We start from the raw sequence: 11,274 nt of genomic DNA, 5'->3' as shown, positions 1-11,274 counted from the left end.
TTCTTTCAACAAATGCAAGATTTTCAATTGTATAAATGTTTTTAAATATATTTTGAGTGTTTGCCCATGTTTCTAGCTAATCCAGGCAGCGTTGTGGTAAACCTCCTCTGCCCCCTCACCAACCTCTCTCTGCAGTTGATCCAGTCCGCATTTGGTCCATATCCCTCCATGCACTCTAATCCAGTCAACGTTTGGTCCATATCCCTCCATGCACCTATCTCCATGCACCTGTCTGACTGTTTCTTAAACGTTGGGATAGTTCCTGCCTCGATTACCTCCTCTGGCAGCTCATTCAATACACCCACCTGTGTGGAAAGGTTACCCCTCAGATTCTGATTAAATCTTTCCCCTCTCACCTTAAACCTATATCCTCTGTTCCTCGATTCTAAATGGATTGGACTGAAGTTTTAGTTTAGTTTACAGATACAGCGCGGAAACAGGCCCTTCGGTACATGCAGACCATCAATTGCCTGTTCAAAGATTCAATTTATTGTCATGTGCCAATTAAGTTACAGTGAAATACAAATTACCATATAGCCATACTAAAAAAAAGCAAGGAGACACACAACTACATAAAAGTTAGCATAAACATCCACCACAGCGGATTCCCCACATTCCTCACTGTGATGGAAGGTACCATCGAAGCTCCAACGTCGGGATGGTCGAAGCTCCTGCGGCTGGTGCTCCGCCAGCTCCACGATGTTAGGCCACAGTGCGGATGGAGACACGATACAGAAAAAAATTGCATCTCCGTGGAGGTAAGAGATTAAAAAAACTCCCCCAATCCCTCCCACCCCCCACATAAAACAAGCTAAAGAATGTTAAAACATACAGTTAACACATACTAAAGAACAACAGGGAGGCAGCCATTGCTGGCGCCACCCAGTGGTGAAAAGATTGTTCATTGGTGATTGTGCAATGTTATAATCATTGGTGATCGTGCAAACCTACCTGATGAACTGAATACTTTCTATGCCCGCTTTGAGCAGGACAACTGGGCGTTGACACTTGGCCTTACAGACTCCAGGGTGCCTCTCCCCAGGGTGACTGTAGCAGGGGTTACATCTGTCTTCCTGAGGGTAAACCCACGAAAAGCAACTGTCCCAGACGAAGTTCCTGGCTGTGGCCTTAACAGCTACGCGGACCAGCTAATGGGAGTATTCACGGACATCTTTAACTTCTCCCTACTCTGTTCTGAGGTACCTAAATGCTTCATGAAGACCACCATCATTCCAGTGCCGAAGAAAAGCAAGACCTCAAGTTTACACAATTACCGTCCAGTGGCCTTGACATTCACATGCCACATAAACTCTTAGCTCGTCAACTGAAAAAACAAGAAAAGGAAAATACTATTACTAAAATTAAATCAGAGAAAGGTGAACTACTAACATTACCCAAGGATATTAATAAAAGGTTTGCTCAATTTTATCAAAATCTATATACATCTAAAACTAAAATAGAAGATAGGAAAATTATAAATTTTCTAGATAACTAATCTTCCAAAACTTGACCTCTCAGAACAAGAGGAATTAGGAGCTCAGATCACAAGTGAAGAAATAAGAGAAACAATAAAATCATTGAAAAATGGTAAGACGCCTGGACCAGATGGCTTTAGTAATGAATTTTATAAAACATTTCATGAGATAACGGTCCCACGCTTATTTAAATTAAATACTAACGCTTTTAACGAAAATAAACTACCAGAAACATTAGCTGAATCAACTATTACGCTTATACCAAAATAAGATAAAGATTTAGAAGAACCGGGCTCATACAGAGCCATATCACTTTTAAATACAGATCAGAAAATCTTAGCAAGAAGATTGAGTAAATATATTAATAAATTGATAAATCCAGACCAAACGGGGTTTATACCTAAAAGACAATCATTTAATAATTTGAGACGCCTGTTTAATATAATGTACTCACATAAAACGGAAAAAGAAGATATATCGATTGTCTCTCTGGACGCAGAGAAAGCATTTGATCAGGTAGAGTGGCAGTATTTATACAAAGTACTCCAAAAATTTAATATCGGAGAGAATTTTATTGTATGGGTAAAATTATTATATGATAAACCGACGGCAAGAATATTAACTAATAATATGTTATCTCCAAAATTCAATTTATCGAGGGACAATAGGTAACGATGTGCATTATCACCCCTGCTATTTGCCCTTATGATAGAGCCTTTGGCCGAAAGGATAAGAATCCATCCGAATATTCAGGGGTATAATACTAAGGGCTCAAATAATAAAATCTCATTGTATGCAGATGATATACTTTTATATATTACAATTTCACAAACGAGTATTCCAACATTAAATTTAATAGAGGAATTCGGTTCTTTTTCAGGATACAGAATAAATTGGAATAAAAGTGAAATTATGTCATTAATGCCTCAAGAAGCGACTCATTTATTAAAATTCCCCTTTAAGATTGCAACAGAAAAATGTAAGTATTTGGGTATTCAAATTACTAGAAGATATAAATCATTATTTAACGCTAATTTTATGCCGTTATTAAATAAATTAACGCGTTGATTAAATTCTGGAGAACGCTCCCGTTGTCATTAATAGGCAGAATAAATGCTATAAAAATGAATTTTTTACCACAAATATTATACCAATTTCAATCTATACCGATATATATACCAAAACATTAAAAAAAACTAGATTCTAATATTACCAACTTTATTTGGGACTATAGATCACATAGAATTCAAAGAAAACACCTGTGTAAATCCAAAGATGCTGGGGGACTTTCACTTCCGAACTTTTTGTATTATTATTGGGCAGTGCATATTAAGAATATAATTTATTGGCTGGACAGCCCTTCCCAACCGACAGAATGGATAAGAATGAAGAAAGAGGATTGTTCTCCCTGTGATATAGGAGCGGTCCTCTTCTCCCCGATAAAACTGAATAACACAATATACAAGAATAACCCAATTATCCATAATACAATAAGAATTTGGAAACAAATAAAATTAACTTTAAAATTAAGAAACCTATCAGTGTTAATGCCAATAGTGAATAATCCTTCATTTAAACCATCTCTTATTGATAAAACATACAACCAATGGGAATTAAAAGGATAGGCGACATGTATGAAATGGGAAATCTGTTATCATTCCAACAATTAAAATTAAAATTTAAGTTGAATGACAACCAATACTTTAAGTATCTCCAGATCTGCGACTTTATGAAGAAATATATACAAGACATCAAACTATAATTTTAGACCCACTGGAAGAAGCAATGAGTATTAAGGCTGACAGAAATTAATAGCATCTTAAACAGAGAACTACCATCAACAGAGGCACTTAGAGAATATTGGGAACGAGAACTAATGATAAAAATCACGAAAGCAACATGGGAAAAGTATTTGATATCATCATATAATATATAAAAGTCAAATCAGTCCGCCTGCAGTACGGATCCCTTCCTGCCTTTCGATTCGTTCCCGCCGTGCGATGTCACAATGCCCGATGCTCGCGGACGTCCAATCGGAATGGATCCATTTGCATGTACGGCTTTCCGGCCGCGTTTCTTCCTTTGATGCTCCGCAACTCCGAAACCGGACGCAGAATCGCCGACGTCTTTTCCATTTTGGTAGAGATTTCGCTTTTCTTTCTAAGTATCCGTTCCTCATTACATTTCGTCGTGTTTGTGTACACTTTTTTGATCAAATCCTTCACCCCCCCCCCACCTCAATATTTCAAAAAGAAACTGGATTCTCAACCAAACAAGCAGCACCAGCCCATGGTGAATGTTCCATCGTGTGATGTCACAATGCCCAATGCTCACAGATGGCCAATCGGATTGGATTCATTTACATATGCCTTTGCAGGAGCCACAGCCCCGGTGAACGTTCCATCGTGTGATGTCACAATGCCCAATGTTCAAATACATTGTTGCCATATTGGGAGTACAGAGAATAGGCTGTGGGCCGAGGAGCTTTATTCAGCAGTTTCGTGACCCAAGTCACCAAACTACATGAAATTGTCACATATTGTGTAAAAATATTTATATAAATCACACCTGAAACTCTGGAACTCTCTGCCACAGAAGGTAGTTGAGGCCAGTTCATTGGCTATATTTAAGAGGGAGTTAGATGTGGCCCTTGTGGCTAAAGGGATCAGGGGGTATGGAGAGAAGGCAGGTACGGGATACTGAGCTGGATGATCAGCCGTGATCATATTGAATGGAGAATGGTGCAGGCTCGAAGGGCCGAATGGCCTACTACTGCACTTAATTTCTATGTTTCTATGTGTCCCTCTCCTCACCCCTCTCCCTCTGCCACCCATCTCTCTCTCCCCCACCCCCCTTCCCTCTCTACCACCACCCCCTTCCCTCTCTACCACCACCCCCTTCCCCCTACCCCTCTGTCCCTCTTCTACCACTCCCGCTACCCCTCTACCCCTCCCTCCCTCCCCACTCTTCCACTTCTCTCCCACTCTCTCCTCCCCCTCTCCTCACCCCTCTCCCATCCCTCTCTCCCCCACCCACCTTCCCTCTCTACCCCACCCCCTACCTTCCCCCCCCCCACACTTCCCCTATCCCTCTGTCTCTCTTCCATCATTCCCGCTAACCCTCTCCTCCTCCCTCCCCACTCTTTCCCCTCTTTCCCCCCACCCCTCCCCCTCCCCATCCCACCCTGCTCCCCTCCCTCCCCATCCCCCCTCCCCCCAAAGCTCTCTCCCCATCCCTCACCCCCTACCCTGCTCTCCTTTCACTCCCAAATCTATCCCGTTTCCTCCTCCTCCCTCCCCTCTTCTCACCCCCCCCCCGCAAACGCCGTTGGGGAAACAGACCATAGAGGGAGTACAGAGAAGGTTCACCAGACTGATTCCTGGGATGTCAGGACTTTCAAATGAAGAAAGACTGGATAGACTTGGCTTGTACTCGCTAGATTTTAGAAGATTGAGGGGGGATCTTATAGAAACTTACAAAATTCTTAAGGGGTTGGACAGGCTAGATGCAGGAAGATTGTTCCAGATGTTGGGTAAGTCCAGAACAGGGGGTCACAGTTTAAGGATAAGGGGGAAATCCTTTATGACCGAGATGAGAAAAACATTTTTCACACAGAGAGAGGTGAATCTCTGGAATTCTCTGCCACAGAAGGTAGTTGAGGCCAGTTCATTGGCTATATTTAAGAGGGAGTTAGATGTGGCCCTTGTGGCTAAAGGGATCAGGGGATATGGAGAGAAGGCAGGTACCGGATAGTGAGTTGGATGATCATCCCTGATCATATTGAATGGTGGTGCAGGCTCGAAGGGCCGAATGGCCTACTCCTGCACTTAATTTCTATGTTTCCCTCTCCTCATCCCTCTCCCTCTCCTCATCCCTCTCCCTCTCCTCACCCCTCTCCCTCTCCTCACCCCTCTCCCTCTCTCCCTCACCCCCTTCCCTCTCTACCCCACCCCCTTCCCTCTTTTCCACCCGCCCCCTTCTCCCTACCCCTCTCCTCCTCCCTCTCCCTCCCACTCTTTCCCGTCTCTCCCTCCACCCCCTCTCCCCCTCCTCCCCTCCCTCCCCATCCCCCCCTCCCCCACATCTCTCTCCCCATCCCCCTCTCTCACCCCCTTCCCCGCTCTCTTTTCCCTCCAAAATCTGTCATGTTTCCTCCTCCTCCTCTCCCCTCCCTCCCCTCTTCTCACCCACCTGTGAGTTTGGGGGGTGGTTAATTTGAGTGTGATGCCGCAGCCCCTACTCCCCCTCCCCTCACCCACCCCCCCGCAAACGCTGTTGGGGAAACAGACCCAACGGGTCTGCACTTGGTCCAGTATAATATATAAAACTCAAATCAGTCCGCCTGCAGTACGGATCCCTTCCTGCCTTTTGATTCGTTCCCGTCGTGTGATGTCACAATGATCCATTTACATATGCCTTTGCACCAGCCCCAGCCCCTGGTGACCGTGTCATCGTGTGATGTCACAATGCCCAAAGACATTATTGCCATAGAGGGATGGTGACCGTGTCATCGTGTGATGTCACAATGCCCAAAGACATTATTGCCATAGAGGGAGTACAGAGACGGTTCACCAGACTGACTCCTGGGATGGCAGGACTTTCATATGAAGAAAGACTGGATAAACTCGGCTTGTACTAGCTAGAATTTAGAAGATTGAGGGGTGATCTTATAGAATCTTATGTTTCTATGTTTCCCTCTCCTCACCCCTCTCCCTCTCCCACCCATCCCTCTCTCCCCCCACCCCCTTCACTCTCTACCCCACCCCCTTCCCTCTCCCCCCCGCCCCCCTTCCCCTATCCCTCTGTCCCTCTTCCATCACTCCCGCTACCCCTCTCCACCTCCCTCCCCACTCTTCCACTTCTCTCCCCCTTCCCCTCCACTCTCCCTCCCGACTCTTTCCCCTCTTTCTAATCTGAATGGAGCTGTGTATTGCATGCTCATCAATTGAAATTATCAACAATAGGATTTAAAGTTTTGGAGTTATGCTGCAAGCAAACAGGGCCTTCGGCTGAACTTGCTTATGGCAACCAAGTTGCCCCGTTTACCCATATCCTACCTACCTGCATTTGGTTCGTTCATTCATCTATCTATCTATCTATCTATCTATCTATCTATCTATCTATCTATCTATCTATCTATCTATCTATCTATCTATCTATCAATCAATCAAACTCAAATCCGTCCGCCTGCAGTACGGATCCCTTCCTGCCTTTTGATTCGTTGACGGCTTCCAACACACTTCAAAACAAAGTTGCAAGACACGAACACAACATTTCACTGCTGCAGCAGGCAGGGGAGGTGCAATTGAGGGAGGCAGGGGAGTGCTGGAAACTTACATTTGGCAACGGCTTCAATTCCATTGGAAGAGACGGGTGCATGGTGGAATATTGGGTTGGGGGAATCACACCATTGGGGGAGCAGACCCAACGGGTCTGCACTTGGTCTAGTATATACATAAATGTTCGATTAATGTAAGACACAACTTAATTCAATTCAAAATTCTGCATAGATTATATTATTCAAAAACTAGACTGAATAAATTTTATCCAAATATTTCTCCCATTTGTGACAAATGTCTATCTCAAAATGCCAATATACAGGTGCACAACCTTTTATCAGAAAGCCTTGGGACCAGACACTTTTCGTAATTCGGAATTTTTCGGCTTTCAGATTGGAAGATTTTTAGCGTAGATTTTAACGGCTGGCTCAGTGGTAGAGTGCTCGGCTCATATCTGCAAGGTCGTGAATTTGCGCCTCGATCCCGGCAGTTACTCGATCGCGAGTTTGAGTCTTCAATGTAGTTTTTTCTTGCAGAATAGGAGAGAATAACCCTCCATACCTTTCCCGTCCATATAACTATCCAATTTATTTTTAATGATAAAAACGAACATGCCTCCACCACCTTCACTGGAAGCTCATTCCACACCGCCACCACTTTCTGAGTAAAGAAGTTCCCCCTCATGTTAGCCCTAAATTTCTGTCCCTTAATTCTCAAGTCATGTCCTCTTGTTTGAATCTTCCCTACTCTCAGTGGGAAAAGCTTATCCACGTCAACTCTGTCTATCCCTCTCATCATTTTAAAGACCTCTATCAAGTCCCCCCCTTAACCTTCTGCGCTCCAAAGAATAAAGACCTAACTTGTTCAACCTTTCTCTGTAACTTAGTTGCTGAAACCTAGGCAACATTTTAGTAAATCTCTGTACTCTCTCTATTTTGTTGACATCCTTCCTATAATTAGGCGACCAAAATTGTACACCATACTCCAGAATTGGCCTCACCAATGCCTTGTACAATTTTAACATTACATCCCAACTTCTATACTCAATGCTCTGATTTATAAAGGCCAGCACACCAAAAGCTTTCTTTACCACCCTATCTACATGAGATTCCACCTTCAGGGAACTGTGCACAGTTATTCCCAGATCCCTCTGTTCAACTGCATTCTTCAATTCCCTACTATTTACCATGTGCGTCCTATTTTGATTTGTTCTGCCAAGATGTAGCACCTCACACTTATCAGCATTAAGCATGCATTATCAGCATTGTGTTTGGATTCCCGACGAGATCGATAAGAATGGTAGTCTGGTGAGCACTGAGGGCGAGGGTTTGAGACCCTAGAGGATTGAAGTCCCCGCCTGGGAGGTTCGAGGCCCATGGATGGTGGGAGTTGGGCTCACAAGGCTTAGTTGGTTTGAGGCCGCCCACCTTTGTTAGACAACAGCTATTACATTAATTTGGCCTGAGATTTGAGGGTTGGCAAACCCTGGGGTTTGAGGCTCCACTCAGACTGCTAGGCAGCGAGGACCCTGGGATCATGGCTGCCTCCTCATTACATCAAAACAATAACAAGGTTTCCAAGGAATAAAGGTAATGTTCACCTTGCTGTTCATTTTGTTTCTCAATTGATTTATCTTTATAAAGTTATAAAGAACTATTAAATAAAAGTGATAAATAACAAATGTACAGCTAGGATTAGGGTCAGTCGGGCTTGTCGGTAGGCCGATGGATGCTGTGGAGGATCGGTTGGGCCGCCGGTGGGTGGTGAGAGTTGGGCCGGGCCTTCACCGTGTTGGTGAGTGTCGGGCCGCTGGGTTGGTGAGCGTCTGGCTGGGCCTCTGGTGGGTGCGGCGAGGGGTCCTTCGGGCTGTCAGGTTGCCAGTGTTGCAGCAAGCTTTCTTTTTCTTTTCTTGTGCCTGTTATTTTTCTATTGTTAAATTCAAAACTAGAAGTTGTACACAAAATGTATTATGTTATATGTCACGGTGTATACGACTGTGTAATGCTTCTAATAAAAATATTTTTAAAAAAAGGTTTTTAAACATTGTGATAATTTTCTTTAGAGATACAGCATAGAAACCACTGGCCCATTGAGTCCACGCCAACCATCCTTCACACTGGTTCTATGTGATCCCACTTTCTCACCCACACCATACACACATGGGGCCATTTTTACAGAGACCCATTAAACTACGTGTAGATGGGATATGAAGGAAACCAGAGCACCCAGAGGAAACGCATGTGGTCACGGGGTGAACATGCAAACTCCACACTTACAACACCCGTGGTCAGCATGGAACCCGGGTCTCAGGCAGTGGCTCTGCTTGCTGAGCCTCTGTGCCGTGCTAAGGGGATACAGCACGGAAACAGGCCTTTCGGCCCACCGAGTCCACGCTGACCATCGATCACCTGTCCACACTAGTTCTAAGTTATCCGACTTACTCATCCACTCCCTACTCACTGGGGGCAATTTACAGAGACCAATTAAACAATTATTGACATTATAATATTATTGAGTGCAAATCAAAGTGATGTAAACCCGTTTGTAGTGTGCTGCAAGATTTGAGACGGTATTGCAACTAAGCCCCACTCTGAATCATTTAGAATTCTATAACTTCTACAGTACATACCTTTAGAAAGGAGATGAGAGGAATTTATTTAGCCATAGGGTGGTGAATCTCTGGAATTCATTGCCACAGACAGCTGAAGAGACCAAGTCAATTATATTTTAAAACAGAGATTGCCAGATTCTTGATTGGTGCAGGTGTCAGGGCTTATGAGGAGAAGGCAGGAGAATGGGGTTGAGATGGAAAGATAGATCAACCACAATTGAAGGGTGGAGTAAACCCGATGGGCCGAATGGCCTAATTCTGCTCCTATGACATACAAAGTAGTGATTTGTAAGCCCCAGAAGTTAACAATTAGTAGTTTGTGGATAGATAGAGAGAAAGAGCCCATAAAGATGTAGAAAAAAAGAGAAGACCAGAAAGGAAAAACAAAAAGAAAGAATAGAAAAAAAGGGGGGGGAAAAAAACAGAACAGAAAAGAAAAGGAATATATCTACATATCTTTCCACACCGCTCACCAGTTCTGAAACGGTTAATTTCCAGAGTTATGTTGCACCATATTATACTTGTAATAAATCGATTAAAGGAGACCATATCTTTAAGAATTGTTCTGATTTTCCTGCTAAAACGAATCTCATATCTTTGAGATGTAACATTTCAGATATGCTTGTGATCCACATTTTAAGCGTTGGGGTGGGTGCATTTTTCCAAAATTTAAGTATAAGTTTTTTTGCCGTTATCAAGCCTTAGTTAAGGAAACAATTTTGAAATGAAGTTAGCTCAGAGCAGGCTTCCATTGTTCCGAAAGTAATCAATTCTGCGTTCAGGTCCAATTTTATTTTAAATAGTTTTGTGAAGATTTCAAAGATTCCTTTCCAAAATTTATGAAGTTTTATGCAGGAGACAAAGGAGTGTGCTATAGTTGCTTCTTGAGATAGACATTTATCACAGATGGGGGAAACATTTGGAAAAAGTTTATTCGGTTTGGTTTTCGAGTAATCTAGTCTATGTAAAATTTTAAATTGGATTAGGATATGTCTTACATTAATCGAGCATTTATGCACATATAGCAAATATTTATCTCATCTGTCTTTAGAAATTTTTATAGATAGTTCTTGTTCCCACTCTCTTCTTATTACATCTGATGAAGGTATCTCTATATTTAGAATAATATTATACAAGTATGATATTAAATGATTTAATTCTGCTTTTTTGTTCATGCCTTCATCTAATAGATCTGACGTCAGAGTTTGGTATTCTTGTGTATGTTTTTTCAAGTAATCTCGAATTTGAAGGTATCTAAAATATTGATTACTTTTCAAATTGTATTTAAGTTGTAATTCTTGGAATGATAAAAGGTTTCCCATTTCATAAATAGCTCTAAACTTTTTAATTCCTATTCTTTCCCAGTGAGTTTTGTTGATAGTAGATGGTTTAAACAACAGATTATTAGCTATAGGAGAGAGAAGCGATTGGTTTCTTAATTTAAGAATTCTCCAAATTCGTATTGTGCTATGGATAATCTGATTTCTCTTGTATATTGTATTATTCAATTTTATTGGGGAGAGAAGGATCGCTCCTATGTTAATACAATACAATACAATACAATACAATTTATTTGTCGTTTGGACCCCGTTGAGGTCCAAACGAAATGTCGTTTCTGCAGTCATACATACAAAACGAAAAAGACCCAAGACACAACACAATTTACATAAACATCCTTCACAGCGCATCTTCTCCTCGCTGTGAAGGAAGGCAAAAAAAACATATCTCTCCCCTGCACTCCCCCTCCCCCCCCCCCCCCCCCATGTCAGAGTCAAAGACAGAGTCAAAGCCCCCAGCGGGCGATGTTAAATGTCCCGCAGCCATTAAAGCCACGCCGGGTGATGATAAAAGGAGAACAATCCTCTCTCTCCATTACTATCCATTCTGCCTGTTGTGTTGAATTGTCCAA

The sequence above is a fragment of the Leucoraja erinacea genome, chromosome 1, assembly GCF_028641065.1.
Source record: "Leucoraja erinacea ecotype New England chromosome 1, Leri_hhj_1, whole genome shotgun sequence".
NCBI lineage: Eukaryota > Metazoa > Chordata > Chondrichthyes > Rajiformes > Rajidae > Leucoraja > Leucoraja erinaceus.
This window is presented reverse-complemented; position numbering follows the sequence as displayed.